Here is a 19,777-nt window from a genome sequence, read left to right as displayed (position 1 = left end):
TGTCTCTTCCACAGACTTCAGTTTGTCCTAGGGACCTGTTCGAAAAAAATGTCAGATTTGGAGAAGAAACTGCCCCCCGATTCTAAGATTAACTCTTCCTTGCATTCAGGGACAATAGCAACCAGGGAAATTCCTCTCATCCCTCCATTGAAGATTTGGAAGGGCAAAGTTGTCTTTCTCAGATTTCTGGGTCACTTAAGCTGATAAAAAAACCCGTGGCTTACTTTCATGCTGGATTGTAGCTTTGTGACTTACATGACTCTTGGACTACTTAGTCATGAACTTGGTCATTTCACTATTTAATCACAAAAGACATCAAGAATTTGGCTGGTATATATGATGATCCAATAACAACTCATACACTGCTGCTGTTTTCTTTGCAGTCAGGAAATAGACAACAATTCCTATTAAACGTAATAATTTGCCCTGAACATTGTCAAGGAGGACTCCTTAATATGATCCTTACTTCTCCTCTATTAGATTCCTTTATATATTGCCACCATTTGAAGTCATTCTAGTTGGAATGCAAACTGGATCAAATTGTTGCAATAAGTGGTGATGTCCAGCTTCTAATGGAAGACTGGGAAGCACGAGCAGTCCCTAAGAATACATAGGTTGAAATCTATGGTACTGTGACGTGATACAGTAGCATTAACATGCGAACACAGCTATCACTTGAACTTGCTTATTGGCACTGTCATTCCCTCAAGCAGGATAGCTGAAGCAGGTATGAGACCAGTGCCTGTCAGATATCCTAACCAAGCTATGATTTGATGTGGCTGAAAGTCAAGGTGGAAGTGATTTTATAAATCTTCCTCTGGTTTAAAGCCTTGTAATATGCACCTAAAATCCCATAACTCAGATCAAAATTACCCCTTCCAGCCCTGGCGACACCACCAGTTTCGGGGCCATGAAGCACACTCCGGCAGTCCCACGCGGCACTGCGTACTCCAGCAAAACCCTCACCGGGGCCGCTGCACACCCAGTGGAAGGAGGCGTAATGCTTCCTAGTGGCCTTCCGGCTCCTCCAGCACTGGAGCACCTGGCGCAGCATCATTTCTCCTTGACACGCGTGAATGCGCTGCTGCCTACACCTGCACTTTCTCGTAGGCACGAAGCGTCTGTGTCGCTGCTTGGCCGCTGCTCCCTTGCTCCTCTGTGGCTGGGGCAGGGAAAGGGCCCATTGGCCGGGCTTGTTCCGCAGGACAAACCGGGGGCTGCCCCACAAGCCCAGTGGTGCCTGGCCGCCGTGGCACAGGACCGGCCGAGACCCACTCCGCGACTGGGGGCACCGCAGCGCCCTGCCAGGCTGAGGTCGGGCGATCCAGCGGCCCTGAGGCCCTGGCCCGCAGCCAGACTCCTCCCTGCCGCCCCTCCCGGCGGCGCGGGCCGCCCCCGGCCCGCCCATCCCCGCCCCGCCGGCGTGGCTGCCGCGGCCGCGCATTGTGCGGCTGCTGCTGCCCCGGGTGGGGCTGGAGGAGTCGTCGTGGTCGGTCTGCACTCGCCCCCCCTCCCGGGCCGGGCCTCGCCTCCAGCTCTTCCCTCGGAGGCGCCGTCCGGGGTCGGGCGCGGTGAGTGGGGGTCATGCGGTCCGGAGGAAGCGGATGATACCACCGCCGGGTCTATCAACCCGGGGCTCGCCCTGGAAAGCTGTGCGAAGGGGGAGTAGGTCTATACTTGGCCCCCGCCTCGGCGGACGTGGGTTGCGGTGTCGGGAACTCGGGAAGCGGCTTCGAGCACCCCCGGCCAGGCGGCGGAAGGTCGGGGGCTCTCGGTGAGAGCAGCGGGCGCGGGGGTCTCCTGGGTTTGTTTATGGCTGTGAGCTGCGCTGAGACACAGCCCTGGCAGTCTTTCGGAAGCTCCCTGGGAATGCTGGAGCTCCCAGGTTTTACTCCCTGCGTGAATATTCAGTGTTTGTGCAGACACTGCTCTCCTTCTCTTTCAGTCTGGAATAGCGATCTCAGGTAACTGGACTTGGCTGTAAATGTGATTCCTGTGGTCTGGCTGCTGTAAGCTTTATTCACGCAAGTAAGACCTCCATGCATGAGTAAAATATTTTTTGTAGAATGATTTTGCATGTTTCCACCCTAAAGTGCACAGTCTCCCATGGCTCCTGCAGGAGATGGGCTTGTCCCTTTCAGTATGTGCGTGTGTGCGCGGTCGCTGTTGGTTTTGGCAGCTGTAAGTGATCGTTGGTAAGCGTCGGGTGTCCTCGTGTTCTTCAGGAATGTATTAGGCTGGATGTGTGCCTGTGTTTTGATATTGCAGAAGCAACAAGAGAAAACAACCTTAAAAAATGGTTAAATGAAATTGTTTAGCTTTCCTAATGCTTATCATTTCCAGCTAGCATACTTGTAAGCAAGTCATAGTAAATTGCAGGAAACAGTCAGGTTTTGTGTTTTCTAACAGGTTGAGGAATAATAGAAGATAAGTCTAAAACTAAATTTTGATGCTTCATTTAAAACAAATTCTTGTCATTTCTTATCTTGCTTCTGTCTGTTAGCTTTTAGGAAAAGATGATTGTTAGGTGATGATTAGGCAGCTTTCTTGCAACTTTAATTAAAGGAATAGTTTGCTGTAGGCCAGCTATAGAATAATGCACACACTTGTCGTCTAGTGCGTGTATTGAATGTAGAGCTGTGGTACTGCCTGGCAAAGCTGTTCATTGCTTGTGACTTCTCCTGTAGCCAGTGCAGAGCTAAAACTTAATTCTAGGGGTCAGGTGAATACAGTGTATAAGCCTTGCTCCTCTGTGGTAGTCTAGTGATAAGTGGTTTATTATGAAGCATGTATTGGCAGGGATTTCATATCTATAATATACATAGTTGATTGAGTGACTTAGTGCTTTATCTCGCTGTTTCTTATTAACAATCTAATTAGGGAAAACTCTGGAAGGAGTATGGAATTAAGACAGTCCCAGTGGAACTCAGTAAAAAAGATATTGCCGAGCAGACAGAGTGTAAGAGGAATTTCCAGAAGTACTTGCTCATCACCCAAGGCAGAGCCAGATTTTGAACACTCCTAGCTTGTATTTGGTAGATTTTCAGGTCTTTCTTTTCAGTATTCTGACTTTTATATCCAGAGTACTTTGGGAGACAGTGAGGGAAATGTGTTTGTTGTAAGCCAAGTTCTCAATCATCAACACGTAAGAAAATCATACCCTGAGCACTTAAAAAAATCTGATTCTTGGGTTGCAGTCATAACTCCTATCACTTCCATTCTGGAGGCACTTCCATTTAATTTTTGCAACAGATAGAAATGCAGTTGTAAAATCTAGCCACAATAAGGCATGCCAGTAAAATTACTTAAGTTTTTTTTTTTTTTTTGTAATGTAGAAGCAGTCGAAATTGATGAATAGGTCTGTAAATACAGTAATAGAACTGTATGTGGCACTTAATCGCTGAACAAAAGTAATAGGTAATGGCTAAAAATAGTGTTTCCTCTTTCAACAGGAGAGTTAAATATGGATATTAACTGCGGCAAGATAGATTGGTCCAGAGATGGACTCTTGGATCATTCATGCTTGCTGACCTGGCCTACTTCTTTATTTTCCTTTAAAATATCACTTTTGTGAATGTGTTTGATAATAAATCATAAACACAAATCGAAAAGCTGTTCTTTAAAGTGAAAATTTGGGCTTGTTTAGCTGTACCATATAATTTCTAGAATGTGTTCTGATCCTATGTAGCTCAGCACAAACTGCTGAGCTGTGTTGAGGTTGTGCCTCCATTTACATGAGTGGCTGGTCTCACACGTCGGTGACAACATCTTTGCACCAGGGGAGAACTATTAGATCTGGTTCTGATCATTTAACACTGTTTGAAGTCCTTCAATGTCAATGCTCAATAAATGCCTTCATAAAAGCTTTCAGTGAAAAATTTGCCTCTCTAATAGCCCTGTCACAGCCTCTCAAGGAACTGTTGAATTATGAGAGCTGCCTATACCTGTGGCCCAGGACTCATCGACACTGAGCACAAAGAAGAGAAAAAGTGACAAATGCTTGTCCAGCCGCACGTTCTGTTGGAAGTATTTGCTTTCCACCATTTCATAGAGAAAGACCAATGAGTTTGATGTGTTGCTAAAAGAGTAATTAATTAGATAGTGCATATTTAGCTCTTAAAAGATGAAAAATAGTGTATGGGAATGATTTGAATTAAGTTATTCCTTTCTATTAAAGAAATTCCTTGCCTTTTCTGTGTCTCATGTTGGAGCTATAGGCAATTATAAAGCATTATTTAAGCTGTGGTTTAGGTTTGTTTAAACAGAAGAGTGAGGCGAAAAAATAGTAGGATTTTTTTGTTTAAGCCTTCGTTTTTTTAGTAGCAGCAAATCTCTGTGTGTGGGAATGAGGAAAAGGGAATTGAATGGAACCAAGTGAGGAGTATCATGTGAGGAAAAATTCTGGTCTTGTTCTCTTATGCCATCCTGGTAATACATTTGCATTTGAAGTTTGCAGGCGGACCAAGCTGTAGGACCAGTGCAGAAAGCTAAATGAAACCTGACAGCTAACTGAAAACGCCACAGTGGTGCTGGGCATTCCTCTGCTCAGACTATTGAGTTGAAGATTGTTTCTTTTAATGATTATGGATCTGAAATGAAGACTAGTTCTGAAAACAAATGGGATGTCAATTTTAGAATTCTGAGATATTTTCACTTGAAAGATGTTTACTTTCTGTCAAAATACCATGGAAGGCATCAGAAGAGATTGGTGGGTTTTACCTTTTCATGTGTCAAACTTAGGTGCCTGCAGTTGTTGGCGATAAACTGTCCCTGTGCAGACAGACCAATGATGCAGAACAATCTGTGAGACTGAGGGTTGGAAAGAGAAGAAAATTATTGATAGGTTAATGTGCGTATTAGGTGTGAAAGAGCACCTGCAGTCACAGGGCTAGAGCAAATCTGCTTGGCTGTGGCTGCTGCAGTGCAGCACTAGTACTGACAGCACAGTGGTCCACAATATCTGAGTTATGAATAGGAGGCTTTACATATGCAGTGTGGATGCTTTTGGCTCCCTGGCATAACTGTAAATACTTGCCCTTGGAAATTTTCTTAGGGAATGGAAGGAGCTGATTAGGAGAGCAAAGTGACTTATTTCTGAGGAATGATTAAGCATACTTTATATATAGATTATCTGAGAGGTAAAGACTCCATTGATTTCAGGTATGATTGCTCAAGAAACATAATATGTTAGCCTTTGCAAGAGGGCGCGATTAGACATAATGGACAGCAAAAGAGAAGGTAACTTCAACATTAAGAAAAGCTGCTTGCAATGATGCTGAATAATCTTCCATGAAAAATGGTGGTAACATTTCGTGTTGTGTAACACTCACATAGAACTGGGAAAAATGTTCTGCAGGGCTGGTCATTTGGAGTCACATCTTCCCTGGCTGAGGATTAGGGTAGAGGTTTTGGAAACAAAGCCAGGTCCTCTGTTGGGAGTTGGCTGCTAAGCCCCCCTCTGTAGTCTGCTGGAAGGGCAATCATTCCCTGGTAGCTTGGATTTGTATGAATGAATTAATAGGTCTCATTTCACCTTTAGCCTCTGATCCAGGAAGTACACGAGCATTTGCTGGCAGCTGGCACGTCTGCTGTTATTCTGTAAAACAAATGCTGGAGTATCTTGAACTCTGTTCTGATCATGTGGTGAGGGAATATGGGAGAAAGCAAGTGATAGAAGTGGTGAGCATAGCAGGCTGGGCTAGAAATATTACTGGGTTTGCATTGTCTTTGTTAATTTGTGTTCTTGGACCCATGCTGAATTATTCTCTTAGAGAGAAACTGAAAAGCAACAGCCATTTAAGTTTCAGCCATTACTGGCAAAAAAGCCTTAATGACTAGTCTTGGTCAGCAGTTGCCTCTTCCTTTGCTGAGCCCAGTAATAGGCACGACTTGTTGCTAAAGTGTGAAGAGCCATTTCAGAGGGTTGTGCAGCTTTGGGCTTTATGGTGTTACTGCAAAGTTGTGATATTGTTCTGTTTCAGTCTGATCAGACCACTGAGAAGTACAATTTATGATAACCTGTGTCTCTTTGGTGATTTGATGTTGTAACAGGCAATCTTTCCTTCACTAAATTTGTTATATCCCACAATAAACTAAGAGTTTATATAAATGCTCTTCCTGCAGAACTAGTGGAGTTATAAGGGCTCCAAGATGGTATGTTGTTGCTAGATAGGGAGGAGTATGTTTATTCTAATTCATAGTGGCTGCTTTAAAAATTTGAGACAGTTTATTTGTCTTCAGCATTAATGGTTTATTGAAGGGCAGGCAGGTAATATATGGACAAGCATTTACAATTCTGGTTTGAGGATAAGCTTCTTTAAGTGTAACTTGAGTCACCAAAGTTCCTTATCTGGTGACTTGGAATAAGGTTTTCACTTCCTGTGTCATCCATTTGTAGTGAAGATTTAGAAGAAAAGAAATTCTGAGATTTTGCTGTCTTGGTTGCAAAGGAAATCAGAAAACTGAGAGAAGTTAAGCAACTTCCAGATGCTGTGTTAGGCCACCTTGGATATGCTCATCCACTCCCTCTGAAAGGCAATACTGCTGGTTTTCCTTTCAACATTGTATTAACTTTTCTTTCTGTAAAATACTCTGTTAAGGCTTTCTCCAGGAAGACTAGAAGGACACTTTTTTCCTGTTTTAAAGTTCTATAACCTGATCTAGAGAAATGCCAGAAAACTGATTTGATATGGTGATTATCAGGTAAATAAATTTTGCCTCCTAATTTCTCTTTAAAAGAATGCCCACTGTTGTCTGCATAGGTATAACTTGGGTGTATAGAAACAATTAGTTTTTAAAATATGGGCTCTAAGAACTTCAGGGCAAAGTGTTTGCGCACTCCTGACTGCTGCACTGATCATTACCAGACTTTGTTGGCATGGTTTTGCTTGTTTGTTTTGCTGGGTTGTGTGGTGTTTTGGTTTTTTTTCTAAATTTATTTTCATATTTGCTGTGGAGGGCTAGGCAAAGGCTGCTATTGGTGGGTTATCAGATGTAACAGATTATTTGTTTGGACTGGCACAACAAAACCACTACTCATGAAGTTCCTGGTATAAATTATCCTGTAGTGTAGTTCACCTTTCTTGGCAGATACCTGGCTTTCAAACCAGGACACCTATCAGTGAATTCTGAATAAGTCCAGTTCACAGTGCCAGGAAAAATACGTTCTTGTGGTAATTCTGGCATCCTTGATGATAGTGGAAAATTTGAGAGAGACTTGGTTCTTATAAAATATCCAAGCCAGTTTTGTATAACTGAGAAACGGTTTGGAAAGTTCAGGTAAGAAGCCAGATGTTGGCCCGAATTAGTGAGGTTTGCTTCTATGAATCAAATTTGGCATTGCAGCATGCTTCCCAAATTAATTCTGTCATGTATAATTTCAGTGTGAGCTGATTTTCTATTGTATTCTGCATGATTTCTGTTCATTTATCATTATTAAGCTATTTCCTGGAGATACTCAGGCTTAAGTGTGTGTTTGTATGACTACCAGCATTGTCTGCAGTTACACAGACAGCAAATATTAATCCAGGTATTAAAAGGTATTTAACCTTTTTCCCATGTATACTATATTTCAGTCACCATTTCCCAGTTTACCTGAATATTTGATTTGAAGAATTATCCCAGACATTAATAAGATACAAGATTTATGCTTAGCTTATTGTACTCATGTACAGTAAATTCTTTCTTTTGCTGTTTTTGATATTGGTAATACACTCCTGGCATAATTTTTTAAATTTTTCTTTTCTGGAAAAAGAGTATGCAAAAAAATATTTATTAGCTGATTTAAATTCAATTAACTTCATTTCCCTTTCATGGAGTTTTTAACAGTGCTTAATGGGAGATGTAACTGAATTGCAGAGCTATTACTTCTCTCCGAATACATTGAGATCTTCCCTGAATTCTCATGAAGGTTTCTTGATCATTCACATTTTAATTCTGGCCTTGCTAATTATTTTGCAGCATATGGAACGTCCCACAGATGCTAATTCTATTAGGCTTTGTCATGTTTATTTAACAAATAGTTCCAGTTCCTCATCTATCTGTCTTAGTATCTATTGTTTATTGGTGATTTTTTTTTTTTTTGGTGCCTTTAAATCCCTGAGTTGAGGCACTAAGACCACCCTGTGCTAGGCTGAGAATAAACACAAAGCAAAGTGCATTCCCTGCCTTGCACATTAACACTTTCCTTTTATGGCTAAATGAGGGAGATTCCTCTTAACTGCCTTGTACTCAGACCTCTACTGACACTCAGTTGCCACTTCAGCACCATTTAGAAAGTAAATCTTCAATTTAGGGAAATAATAGTTAAAGCTGAGCACCATTGTTGCTGAAAAAATTATTGTGCTTGTTGGAAGATGCAAGAATTTAGGTTTATAAAGACTACCTATCATCTGCATGCATAGGCAAAAATGTGATGCTCTTTCCTGTCTTCTTCCTTGCTTTTCCTCTCATTCAAGCAAATGGGCTGATAGATGCTTTGAAGTTGAGTGTCCCTCCTACTAGCCTTCTTGTTTGCTTGCCTTTCAACAGCTTCTCCATTCACAGTTTTAAACAAAAGGAGAAAAACATTTTAAAAACTAAAATAATCTAATATCTTGTAATCCTGTGTAGAAGGATATCCTGCTTCCCTCACAGATGGTTAAACTAGAAAGGTTAATTTCTTGTCCTAAAGTCTATTAGGGCACAAAGAATGATAAAAGCACTGAAATTGCAAATCACTGCGTTGCTGAACCCAGACCTCCTGTGTGTGGAGCACTCTGAACTCTTTGAAGACTTGAGGCTGGAGAGCAATTTTGTGGGCAGGAGGGGCTCAGAGGCATGGAGCTTGTGGATGTTAGGGCATGAACTAGGCTCTTCCCTAAGAATTTATTAAGCGTTCTTAAGCATTCCTTGTTTTTCCTTTAGTTTTCCATGCAGATGTACATGGATAAATATACGGACGCATGGTGTTTACAGATTGAGCGTGATAGCTGAGCCACTACTCCTAAACCAGCAGCCACTGCTCTCCTGGGTGTGCCGTGTGTCCTCTCTTAGAGCTTGGTGTAACCTTGTTTGGGGAATTGAGTGGAATAGCAGAAGCACACATTATGCATCTAGATGATATATTTCTTGTACTGACGCAGCTGTTGAAAAATATGTATGAGGCTTGCCATCCTTTTCAGCTAGGAGAATGTGCACCAGACCCTGGATGGCCTCTTTGAGGTGGCCATAAGCTGCTGGGAAGTTTGGATGCAGCTTTAAACTCTGGGACATACCCTTGGATACTCCTTGCTTCATGCTCTTACAGGGAATGTGTAGAATGCTGTATAGCCCTGAAGGCCAATGGAATAACTTGGGATTCCTGTTTGATCCACCTAAGTATTGCAAAACCTGGTGAGATATATTTGGTAGAGCCTTGAAGAGCTCAGAATGGCTTTCTATCCACAAGCTCTAGAGAACAATATATATATAACTTGGGGCAGTGGTCCGATCTTTGGGTATACCCCAATTCTTTACGGGATCCCATATGGTCTGGAGGCAGGTTGTGGTTTGGGATGGCCGCAGTAATTAGGAGACCTCTTGGAGGGACGTGAGGGAGTTTGGGTAATCATTGCTACTGCTTTGGCTGGTTGCAGAGCTCTGTGCATACATTCAAAGATTCCAGATATCAGCAAATAAAAGCGTTTGCTTTGGTTCCCCCTTATTAGTGTTTTGGGTTTTTTCTAACTCCTGCATCTGCTATGATGCACAATTTCCTGCCTGCCTCTATGAATGAGACAGCAGTGGAGCTGATTTATTAAGCTGATAAAGAATGGAAAAAAATAGTGGATTTAATGGAATTTGAAGTCAGTTCATACCACTGAGCATCACAGTGTGCTGCAAGACTGTGCCCTTGGTCAGGATTTGCAAAGTCATAGGGGACATTTGAAACTGTTTAAGAGAGAGAGACTTGCTTTGATTATACTTTAAAAAGACTTTCTTTTGCTGACTATAGCAAAGTGCTTATCTTTCTACCTTGAGAAGAGAAATCTTTAGCATGTGAGTGCTTGTCCTGGTTTGAAAGGACAGGCGTCTGCCAGTAAAGGCAGAAGTTTCCTTTGGAATAGAGGCTTTAATTCCACTCCCCCCAGGTATTATAATTGTTTGAATCAAGGACTCTCAGGCAGAGATAAGGGGGTAGGAATAACAGCTCTTTTACTAATATATCTAACCGTACAAGCACAAAACAACAGCAGTTGTCAGAATTGCCAACAAAACAGAACAGATAATTCGGTTCCAGTCCCTTCTTTAGCTGCAGGCATGCTCTCTGTGCTCGGTCCACGGTGCTGCAGAGCAAAGCCCGGCTGCTGCAGAGAGGCGGACGGGAGCGGAGGAGGGGAGGGGAGGAGGGGGCTGCAGCGGCGACGTTGGTCTCGGGTGAGAACGGGCTGGAGCGGGCGGCTCCTCGCTCACCGTTTTGTGGCCGGGTGATCAGCTGTGTCTGCAGAGGCATGGCTGGTGATCACAGGGGGTCTGGCTCTCCTGTGTTCCACCGCGTGGGGCTGGAGACAGGACGGCCTTCTCCGAGCTCCCCGGAAACACGAGTCCCCTACGGAAGCACGAGAGGCCACTCCGGAGGCCGCTCCCACCTCCCCCTTTTGTCTAGAGTCATCAAAGATCCTGGCTGTAACCCGGTCAGATCCATTGGCATGATAATGGGAAAAAATCTTTAAATTGATACAGTAATAGAAAAACACTCAACCCCCAACATTATCCACCCCGATTTTTTTCCCTGACAAAGTGCTACATCATGGAAACCGTTAAATTATATACATGCATGCAGTTACAGGCGCAGTATCATAGATAGTTCACCCTAGAACAAGGTCCCCTTGGGGTATGCATCGGGTCTCTCCATCCTTTTGCATCACCCACCAAGTGCAACCTGGTCCTTGAGCGAAAACCACCCCACGAACAGGATTGTCTTTGCTGGAGGTAGAGTTCAGCCAGACAGTTTTCCCTAACATGCCTCTCAGGTGTACCACTGGGACCTTATCTCCATCTGGTGTTTCCAAGGGCTCTGATTGGGCATGGCCTGCTCGGTTAGTGGAACCTCAGGTATTCACTAACCATGTGGCCTTTGGTAGATTGATCTCCCAGTTCTTGAAAGTCCCCCCACCAAGTGCCTTTAAGGTGGTTTTAAGCAGACCATTGCACCATTCCACTTTCCCAGCTGCTGGTGCATGGTAGGGAATATGGTACACCCACTCGATGCCATGTTCTTTAGCCCAGGTGTTTATAAGGCTATTTTTGAAATGAGTCCCATTGTCTGACTCAATTCTTTCAGGGGTACCATGTCTCCAGAGGACTTGTTTTTCCAGGCCCAGGATGGTGTTCCGAGCAGTGGCGTGGGGCACAGGGTAGGTCTCCAACCATGGTCAGCACGTAGCGCTTGCCTTGGCGGGTCTGAGGCAGTGTGATATAGTCAATCTGCCAGGCCTCTCCATACTTATATTTGGACCATCGCCCCCCCATACCAGAGGGGCTTCACCAGCTTGGCCTGTTTGATGGCAGCGCACGTGTTACAGTCATGAATAACCTGAGAGATGCTGTCCATGGTTAGATCCACCCCTCAGTCTTGTGCCCACTTATAGGTGGCGTCTCTGCCCTGATGACCTGAGGCATCGTGGGCCCATCGATCTAGGAACACTTCTCCCAATGTGTTCCCAATCTAAGTCTATCTTTGAGACCTCTATCTGTGCAGCCTGATCTACCTGCTCGTTGTGCCTGTGTTCTTCATTAGCCCGACTCTTGGGAACATGGGCATCCACATGACGGACTTTCACAGGGAGCTTCTCTACCCGAGTGGCAATGTCTTCCCACTCATCTGCAGCCCAGATTGGTTTTCCTCTACGTTGCCAGTCAGCCTTTTTCCACCTTTCCAGCCAACCCCACAGTGCACGTCAGAACTGTAAATTACTACAGTAAACCTATTACTCTCTGGGGTTATGTTTTTCTGTTGCCCATTTTAATGAATGGAGCTGTGCAACAGCCTAAAAGATAGAATCGTGTGAATTAAGGTTCTGGGTCATGTTGGAGTCTTTTACTTTCTACTAAATATAAGAGCAAATATTGCAAGCCTGAAGAAATACAAGGGAAATATTTACTAAATCCTTTATGAATGTAATAACTTAGGGAACAGCCAGCCCTGCAGTATCTCACCTAAGTGAAGTGCATTGCTGCTGTCTGGTACCTCAGCAAAAGATGGATACTGGCACAGCACAGCTGGATGCATCTTACTGTGCCCTTGTACCTTGTCCCAGCAAGGTCAGACAGTAGGGGACAATGTCCGCAGGAAACAAAGACAGAAACGATTCCCAAGAAAACCTGGGTCTTCTGAAGTCACCGTGAAGCTAAAGCAGTTTAAAAACTCAGTTTAAGAACTCAACATTTCAACCCATCACCTTTAGTGGCCTTCATTTCAGTTATTTCTAGTTCAGCCACCAAAATGCCTTTGTGCAGTCTGGCTAATGGCATCTTGGGGGAAAAGCCTTCCTCTTATGGGAGTACCAAGCCTGGTGGTCCTCTGGTTACACAAAAAAATATTTGTGCTCAAACAGAAACAAGCAGAGCTTTTTACTGAATCAAAAATCCTTGACTCCCTCTGGTGTATTTGCCTATTGCCTCCTGCAGTATGCTGTTAGCTGTGCTTTCATGGTTCCCTGGCAGCATCTCCCCTGTCACTTTTCTTTGTATGTTTTCTATGAGCACAAAGTCCTCTATGTTAATCTCTCATTTGCAGGTGATTTCACATTCTCTGCTAACCTTTATCTGCCTCCTTTTTCTCAGCTTTGTACCAAAGTAGAAGTCAAATTAAGTAAAGATTAGAAACAAATACATATAAGAGGGATTGACCCAAGTTTTCAAGGCTTGAAAATGACTTATGTAGGGAAATAAAGTGCACTTACACTCTTCTTTAATTCTGTTGGATTTTTTTTTTTAATATTATGCTGGATCCAGCTCATCCTTTTTCTGTTACTGTAGTAGGACAGGCAGGGCAAGAGGAGCTCTTGCATTTTTTTCTTTACCAAAACTTGAAGATGTCTGGTCAAATCCCACCACCTTAGATAGGCAGCATATTAAATCAGCCCTTTAAGGCCTGCCTACAGACTGCTCCATCCCTGCAGAAAATGGACTTGGAGGGCTGGAAGGGAGGGAGTGGTTCCCTTTCCTTTGATTTTGTCTTTCACTTTTTAGGGCTCCTTTTGTCTGGGGTTGTTTTTTTTTGTTGTTGTTGTTGTTTTTTTGTTTGTTTGCGTGTTTGTTTTGTTTTGTTGTTGCTTTTTGGTTTGTTTTTTTTTTCATTTCCTTGAGTATCACTGACATGGCAGAAATGTAATCTTTTAGAAAGGTTGTCTCTTTTCTCCTGCTCTTTATTTAGCAGATGAGAGCTACCAAACATAATCCCATCAATATTTCTGCAAAATCAGGATATTTCTGGTATGTGTGTAGACTAAACACATTGAAGGAAAGCCCAGGATTTAATAGCAGCCATACAGTATTCATAGTAGTCTTTCAGCTTCTTCTTAGGCTTCAGAATTAGTTTTGAGGCAGGGAACTAATTTTTTAATTACTTTTAAGTAAAGTGCTGCTGAGGAATTAAAAAAGCTGCACTGATCCTATGTGGAGAATGTGGCACCAAGTATCTGGCCCATCTCTCCTTGGAAACTGCTGCCTTATCATCATATCAGTGATGTCTTTGGTATTTAGTGAGATGCTGACTCAGCATGTCATAAATGGAGTCCACCAGACTTTTGTGACATCTTGCAATGCCTTTTTCTCCCTCAGTGTCTGAAAATGAGGTGATATAGGAGTTTTGAGGTTTGTTTTTGAGTTATCTGGCTTCCTGCTGTGAGATTTTGTGGAAATGATTTCACTGGTCTTTAGTTACCCATAAAGGATTGTGCCTAGAATGTATCCTGGGAGAACATGTGCTTCTGTTTTTGCTTAATGCTTAATTATATTTTTTTGTTCTTTCACAGTATCTGCCTCTGTTGGATTTTTGGTCTGTGAGTCTGTGACTGAGATTCCATGGTTTGAGAAGAATGCAAAAAAAACCCCAAGAAATAAGAATTCTGAATCTTCAATACAACTGCTTTTGTGCTATTGGTAAATGCTTAGGAGCCTGCTCAGTAAAGTCAGGGGGGAAAATTGCCTGACTTGCAGTTAATTTTTACTGAGACGTGATTGCTCTTGGAGGTCAGAGAGAGTTTTCCCTGAATTAAAAGTCTAGGAAATGGTGCTTAGGTTTGTGCAGGCTTTTGAGCATCTTTTAGGTTCGGGGTTAGTTTTTTGGGGGGTTTTCTCTCTTAGTTTGCTTTGCCTGGACTCTAGGCAGCTTCTCAAGCATTATTCTCTGACCTGCTGGGCAGGAGTGGAGAACAGTGCTCTCTAATTCAGCAGAGGTTGGGCGATAGCATTTTGTGAAGGTTAGAGCTCTTACTGGTTAGTATTGTCCACCATCACAGATTCAACAAGCTCCCCAGTATGCCTTAATACCGAGATTCTTCTCTTCAGTTATCACGTAATTTTTGCTATTGTAATTTTGTAAGATTTTCCAGGTTTTGGTTTCATATGTAGCAAAATCTTCTGGTTGGGTTGTGCCACTGGATCTGAAGTCTAAATTGTGTTATTCTTCAGTTACTTGTCATATCAGATCTCTAGTGTTTCCTCTGTTTTCATGGAAGCTTGAAAACTCTTCAACTGTATAATCTTTTGTTGAAGTTTTGTTGAGGTTTTAAGTGACTTCTACTACTTGCACAGGGTTGTCACCTGCTTGCAACAGGGCCGTGGAACTAGTGTTTAAAAAGCTCATAGGCTTGGGTTCTTCTTGCTGCATCAAAAAATTGCATTGAGCTTTTGATGGATGGCTCAGATAAAGCACAGCAAAGGTGCTGCACTGCCATCGACTTTGCAAAATACTGCTTCCAGTTAAAATATGGAGAGGCCCTCTTGCCTTGGCTGTTTGGTAATGCCGCTTTGTCAGCAGTTAGTCTTGCATGTGTCTGCTTAGCAGAACAGAACCAGTTGAGGTAACGTCAAAAAGCTCAGATTAACCTGTGGATAGGAGATGTTTCAGTGAGGGTCGTGTTTTAGTTCTGCTGTGGCTGCTCCTCTTCTGGCCAGGCAGGAGGCATCCCTGTGCTGGTGACTGCTTTAACCCTCCTGCTTGCTTCCCACTAAGGGATCTGTTTGCACAGGGAGACAGTGTCCAAGCACAAGCTTAGAGACTAGTTTAGATAAATCTATTTAATGATTCTGGAAGAGCTGGAGGGTTCCTGTGAGCTTGGATAATGTATTAGTCTGCAAAATGTTCACCTTTACATTCGTCTCCAAATGGTAATGTTTTTCTATCAGCTCTTTTCCTCCATTTTGCCCGGTGAGAAGCTGATGCTTGATGCTGAGTGTCTTTTTTTGTCCATGTGCTTTCATACAGGCTCACAAAGCTCACAGAGTTCCATGTTAGTGACAGGAAGACTGTGTTCTCTCAGTAGGTCATAACTCTTCCTTTGCTGGAAACAAACTCATTCATCCATCTATGTGTGAAAATTTCAGTGGTCTTGGAAATTTTGGTAGGAATGACATCACCTGAAAGTCTCTGAGGCCAACCTGGCAAATGAAAATGGAGAGGCAAAAGACACTATCACCCAGACTGAAAAGGGTTTTACTTTAAAAAGCTTGAAGTTGTGTAGAGCTTCAGCCAAGCTGGCAAGCTGTTGGGTGGTCCAAGTTAACTTGTTGCTTTATCAAGTGAAGAGAAGGGGGAAGAAGTCTTAAGTTGTTCTTTATATTGATGAATTTGGGTTCCTCTTATTACCTTCTTTTTGTGGTTAGTTATTTATCTTTAATTCATCTTGAGTCTTGCCCTCAAGATGATCCTGGGGCATTTATATTTGTGTGCCCAGAACCATGGCAGCTAGATGCCAGTGAGGATCTGAGAGTCTTCAGTCCTCCAATAAATGCCCAATGCTAGCTGGCATGATCCAAGAATTAGTGGACTTGTCCATTAAGCTTTTCTCTGATTAAACCACCAGCCACGCTGCAGGAACACCTTCCAAATCACACTCTCCTCTGCAACAGGCAGGGATTTCTTGTTTGATTTCTTTGTAGCTTGTGAGCCAAATGACATTACACCTGCCTGCCATTCATCTGCCAGCACTGCTGGTGCCAGACCAGCTGTGCAACAGCAGTTGCATTCTGTCTGGGGTGAGGACAGATTTCTACTACAGAGACTCAGGAAGTAATTGGATCGAAAACATAATTTGCTCTTTAAGGACTGAGGTCCAAGTAGATCTCCTTCCCCTGCTGAAAGAACTGGGGAAGAGAGGGGGGTTGGATAAAATAAGATGGTGGGAGGAAAATAAACAGAGGAAAGAACTGAGCTGTATCCTCACTATCTGTCTGCTTGGAGTGGTGCAACTGCTCTGCCATTGACAGGTTGCTATCTCTCCACTCAGTGCAGACAGCCAAATAACTTGTATGGTGAATGCAAATAGCTGAAGACTAATGCTACTAAATAGCCTGGTCACAAAATCTATCATGAAGCAAATCGTCTAGCTGCTTGAAAACCTTAAGAATCCTCTCTCTTTTTTGATTTGCACTTCTCTTCAGAAGTGGGATCCAGACATTTCAGTGCACGTGCTTTTTCTGGACCAAATCCTGTGTCTGCAGCACAGTCAGTTTTGGAACATTGATAGGTTATCTAAAAACAAAGGGGAATGGCCAGCTGGAGTTACAATGGTACTACTACTGTACTTAAAATTAGTTAAGGATGTGTTTAAATGCTTCATTAGCTCAGGGTCTGTTTGCTACCCAGGGCTGCACAGTTTGATAGTCCCAATGCTCCCAGGATATGTGGAAGATGCTCTCCTTTTAATTGTGAAGAAAATGCTCTTTACATCAAGTGTTGTGGAAAACAGGCGAGCATGAACTGCAGGGTAACAGACACAAAACTAAACAAAAATTCCAAAGGTAGAATGTGCTTTTTGTGAATGGCTATAAATACCTTTGTTGAAATATCAACTGGGCACTCGAGGTACTTGAGAGATTCATCCAGGGCAAGGAATGTGGGCTTTACGTCTCTCCCAGAGCCACAGGCTCTTTGATGTGGTCTTACGACACCCTGGGTCCCAATCCAGTACTGTTGACATCCATAGAAGAATACTTTGTGTACCCAACCTAAAAAAAGAAAAATCCGACACAACACAATTTTGGATACCCCTCTCCTGGTGCTATTAATGATGATAAAGACTTTCCAGAAATGAGTCACTGGCAAGTGTCCCTTCTTGAGCCTGAAGAGCCATTCAGGCAGTTGTTAATCCCTGCTGATAGCTGTGCAACTGAGTCATTACTGAAAGTCTGAATATGGTTTAGGGGCTCAAGGTGTCTCATAACTGTTCAGAGAGGTCGTGATGGAATGCAGTCTTTACATCACATATTTGCAGTGGAGGACTATCAATTAGTGATGGCGGGAGCACAAAAAGATAACTGAGTTTAATCCAGGTGCTTTTTGTGATAGCCCTGTAATGCTGCTACTTCTGTTCAACTCTTCTTTTTTTGTTAGTTTATTTCCCACAAAACCATTCCCTACATACTGCCTTCAGCACACCAAGTCCTAACTTTGGTGTATGGCTTATCTAGCCTCTGGCTGGTTTCAGTTATGGAGAATCAGTGGAGCCGTGAATTTGCCAACCTCTGCATAACTCCAAGCCCTATACTCATACCACCCAAGACTTAGTGAACTAAGAGATGAGAGACTTGCTCTGTCTTCTCCCATAGTAATTTGTTCTCTGATGTCCAGGCATATCATCCTCACTGTTATTCTCCTGTTATTCTCAAGAAGTTCAGGCAGTAGTGTGCTCTGAGAATGTCAGCAGATGCAGGCTGTGTTCTCATATTTCTGGGTTTCTTGGGAAAGCTTTTGACTAAACAGCTGCCATCTCATGCAGAGTCAGAATCTGAGTCTCAGAATGTAGAAGAAATGTCAGAGGAAATATAAGAAGTTGCTGCCCCCAGCTATTTGCTGCCTTTCTTCAAAATCTGCAAGGCTGCTAGAGCAGAAAGTATCATCTGGCACCTTCAGTGAAGCTTCACCTTCCTTGGCAGCAGAGCTGATACCACTCAGGATTTACACAGCAACAGTAAAATCATCCTTGCTTTGGAAAAGCAGGAGGAGGGGCATAAGGGATTGTGGTGGCATAATTTCTTAAATTTCTCTTTGCAGACTTGAAAGCCGTTTCTAATGAGTTTAGGATGAACTGCTTACTTAATATTATTATTCATTTTTTTCCCTATTTCCCTCATACTGTTAAATGCAAGTGAGAGTTACTTCTGTTTTCAAGATTCATGACGGTAGAATACTGTCTATGTAAAGATTAAACTCTTTTTATTTTTTTTCCTTTTTTTAAAGTTTCTCTGTAGTCATAGTAGCCCCAGAAATTGAGAATTACAATGTTTTCTGTTCCTTTTGTCCAATCCTTGCCATCCACTCAGACTTTTTGTTTGCCACTGTGGCCTTGTGAGCATCTCTTATAAAACTCCCCTACAAATTCTGCATATGTCCATCCGATGTCATTGCTGGCATCGTCAAGCTCTGTGATTCCCTACCATGAAAATAAGTAAGCCCAGCTCGGCTTTGAAAATAGAACCATGTGAGAGGTGAATTCCTGGAAGGTGATATGCCACAAGTCTGGTGGTTTGAGTAGAGATGTTCATGATAACCTTAGTGATCCTGAGAACATGTTCAGCAAATCTACAGAAGTGTGAAAAGCAACAGATAAAATTGTCAAGGGAGTTTGTGGGTTGTGACTTAGTAATTCCTTTTTGCCATGCAGACTATGAATTCCTTCTGCACTGTAAGTCACTCTTGGCTCTGCTCTGCTGTCAGATCCTTCTCCCCATCTCCTAATGCTCTTTTCCAAAACTTACTTGCTGCTGGCCATGCCAGGAGCAGGGCTTGGATGAGAAGGGTGATATTTGTTTCTCTAAGCTGACTATAAGTCCAGGTTGCCCAAGATCCATCACTGTCTTTATCTCCTTAGAGGGTTGCTGTTATTCTTAATAGGAAGCTGCTATTCCTGAAGATGTTTTCCACATGGGGTCTGACACCTCAGCAGACAAGCTGAGCATTGGGCTCATTGGGTGAGGATGACTCTGGACAGGACGTCTCCACCATGCAGCAGTTGCTTATAAACAGGAGGACAAATTCACATGTTCCCTTTTCCTACCTCCTACAGTTCTTGGGAATGAGGAAGGAAGCCAATAAGAAATAAAAGCAAAGGAAGACGAAGTAGAATTTTTTTTTTTTAATTATTTTTTAAATTTTTTTTTGTGGTGGGCAGAGAAGTGTTGCTGCAGAGGTAGTTTGAGGCTGCTGCACAAAAAACCGTATCCGGATTTTTTCAGTTTTCACATTCAGGGGGAAAACAGTTGACAGTTTTTGTCTCTGAGATTCCTAAATTGACTGAACCAGTAAGGGAGACCCAGCGCGTTCTCAAGTGAAATTCTTACAAAATGACCTAATTTACACTCACTGCATCCGCTAGCAGTAAAACCCCTTAAATGCTGCTTCAAAAATAAATGAGTTCAAGTGCTTTAATGAAAGCAAAGGAGAGACCTTTCTGTTTTGTCCTGTAAGAGCTCATGGAGAGTTCAGAGGGAGCTTTTAGTGTCCAATTATGCTGCACCTACCCATGTAAGAGCTCTTCTCCTTGAGTTAACCTGAAGCTTTAATGTTTTATTAAAATCACTGTGGGATGTTGAT

General features: G+C 42.9%; 1 protein-coding gene across 2 annotated transcripts in view; it reads left to right on the top strand.

Annotated features, from left to right (window-relative positions):
- The first annotated feature begins 1,423 nt into the window (after positions 1-1,423).
- PRR5 (proline rich 5) overlaps positions 1,424-19,777 on the top strand; it is an 88,901-nt gene continuing 70,547 nt past the window's right edge. The window contains exon 1 of one of the 2 annotated variants that reach the window (XM_079304814.1): positions 1,424-1,571. The gene's annotated coding sequence lies outside the window, so the exon portion shown is untranslated. The remainder of the gene's footprint in view (positions 1,572-19,777) is intronic. The other variant, XM_079304817.1, reaches the window with a different exon arrangement.

Source organism: Erithacus rubecula (genome assembly GCF_903797595.1).
Source record: "Erithacus rubecula genome assembly, chromosome: 4".
NCBI classification, from domain to species: Eukaryota; Metazoa; Chordata; class Aves; order Passeriformes; family Muscicapidae; genus Erithacus; species Erithacus rubecula.
This window is presented reverse-complemented; position numbering and strand designations above follow the sequence as displayed.